We start from the raw sequence: 2,915 nt of genomic DNA on the forward strand, positions 1-2,915 counted from the left end.
TGACTAGCATACTAGCATACATTGACTAGCATACGAAACGTCAAGTTCTATATAAAAAAAAATCGTTGGAATATAATGTTTATCACCGCTCTTTGTGTTATTTTCTTAATCAAGCTACGATGGCCGAAGAACGAGAGTTTATAAAAATAAAGATAAAATTATTAAAGCTTATTTCCCATGTTCAAATCAAAGGTTAAGTTGTGCTTCGAAAAAAGAAGAGCAAAAAACAAAATATGTTGTGGAATGACATTTGGTCTTAGGCTTTAAAGGCCAAGCCCCAAGTTATATACCTAAAAGTGGTATCAACTACTTCTCAAAAGTTCATTTCAGCTGTGTGAGTAACTTTACAGCTGACTCGTACAAATTTTTTTGGAGTGATCAGGCGCCTAGCCATATAATGTTTTGAAAGATTATTTGGGCCACTATACTAAATAAACGAAAAAGAAATTTAAACGCATTACAGGTTTGAATGGCCTTTAACCTTGTTTTAACGACTTTAACTTGGCTTATGCGCCACAGATGAACGCTAATCATTGTTGGCATTGTGCTCCATGATTTTACAAAAGAAAGGATTCATTCGACAAAACGGTGAATATCAGTGAAGATTGCCGCCATATTTACCTTTTGGGACAACCGCTGACCAAACTCAATAATAGCACTTGTGTGGTTCTGAGGAAAGTAGTGTGTCGGTGAGGACTTTATTGCAATAAAGGTTGTCAAATCTAGAATTCCTTCACTAACCTGCACTGCAAAACATCTCGTAACTGACAAACCCAGCAGCTCAAGGGAAAAGTAACCTGATCTCTTTTCGCTCACGGGTCAATTCTATGCCTAATTCTTCGCGTTCAGAGTTATTATGGTTCATAATTTTAGATTTACCCAGGAGCCCATCAAGGGGAGCCTCTATCTCCCATAGTTGGCCTTGGAGTCAACCTCAACCCTTTCTCGAGTAGATCTATTATTAGAACGTCTCCCAGGGGAAGTTTCACACGCCCTCAGTTCGAAGAGCCAATAAAAACAGAGCTATGACAGTCATTGTTGTACCCACACGATCAGGTTGAGAAATCGGTAATGGCGGACTGCGAAGAGAGATTAGCAGTTGACTCATCGGACGAAAGTTCTGATACGGTCGATGTCTCGACAGAAATATGATACTTTTCGCGGGAAAAAGCCGTTCTTAAAATAAATCTACTCGGGAAGGGTTGACTCAAGGAATTAGTGGAGATAGAGGCTCCCCTTGATGGGCTCCTGATTTACCTTAACCACCCTCGCATTTCTAGAGTATTTTAAACATATTTTACTTCTCAGTAATACGTTCGGGAACCGGATTTTATTTTTATTGATATCATTTTAGTCAAGGTAGTAGGACTGTTTAGAATGCCTTTATTATTTTTTCGGCAACCAAGAAAGGACCGCTTGGTCTAAATGTGCAGAGCATACCAAATAATATGGATTTATTACATACTTCAAGACTTTTTCTGTATTTTACTGACAGTCTACATTTGCTTTGGTTTATTGTTTGTTACTAATGGAGTTATTAATAGGCTTTTACCAAAAAATAATAAATGTAAGAGCATTCGATGAACCCGTTTCACTGTCATCTCCCCCACGTTTGCCGTGTTGCACGTTGACCACATTTTCTTTGCCATCGGTTCAGTTTTAGCAAATTAACATACGTAGAACGGTTCTGGAAATGATTCCGTGGTCACACGATGTCGAAGATACGCCATTTTGAGTTTGAGGCCACCATGTTGGAAGTGGGGAGTCGTCAAATATTTACCAATAACGTCAACAAAGAAACGATATTTTCTTTAAAAATTCGTAAACGAAGACAAAAAAGCTAAGATAAGTTGATACATTAAAGAAACGAGAAAAAAAATACCACCAAAATAGAAAAAAATAAAAGTTCTTCCCGTGAAACTGTCAACTATATATCAATACAATTTTGACACGTCAAAATCCCATTGAAATTTTAGAAAATGTCACGTAATTTGCTGATTGTTTGCTCAACCACTTCAAAGTTATGAATATTGAAAGTCAGCGTCCTTCCCAACCATCCCCCCAAGGAACTAGGACTAATTCAGGTAAAGCTATGGCTATCTTTAAAAGGAGGGGCGGGGAATTGGAGAATGGAGAATGAGGAATGGGGAACAGGAAATCTTTAAAAGCGGAAATCTTTAAAATGGGGAATTTTTAAAAGCGGGAATCTTTTGAACGGGAATGTTTAAAAGCGGGAAGCTCTGGGAATTACTGATTAATTAATTAAAATCGATTTATTCATTGTAATTAACCTGTCCAACCTATCATCCAGTCGAAGCCACCATCTTCGATCTGTAACCGATGCTGCCTCAAGACCGTCTACAACAGCAAGGCAACAATATAGTAGCTCTGAGCTTAAATCCATTAGAGCTTCTCAGCCCAAGTCCCGTCTACCTGTGGAACTTTGGACAACATTAGGAGATCTTGGAATAAGAAAACGCTATAGATCGAAGAGAGCCGGCCGAGCAAAGATACGTGGGTTCCTGTGGGTGATACCACAGGCAGTACCCCTACAGTTCTCCAGAGCTCGTCACGCTCTAAGTGAAGTTTCCCCTCCATGCTCTCAAGCAACATGAGATCCTTGCCTTCAAAGATAACCGAACTGCAGACCGTTGTCAAGGCAGTTAAGGCAGGAATTGTTTGCGATACAGAAAGTTGACTAAATGACCTGACTCCTGCCTCTTCGGTGGAAATCCCGCGGTTCCTCTGCTTCACAAATGATAGATTTGGAAGACCGGGCGGTGGTGTGTGTGCTTATGTCGACTCAACTTTTCCCTGTCAGAGATTAATGGAGCACGAAGATCAAGACATTGAGTCACTATGGATAATATAAGACCATTGAAGCTGCCTCGTTGTGTGTCAGCCATTTTGTTAGG

This window comes from Montipora foliosa, chromosome 5 (genome assembly GCF_036669935.1).
Source record: "Montipora foliosa isolate CH-2021 chromosome 5, ASM3666993v2, whole genome shotgun sequence".
Taxonomy (NCBI): domain Eukaryota; kingdom Metazoa; phylum Cnidaria; class Anthozoa; order Scleractinia; family Acroporidae; genus Montipora; species Montipora foliosa.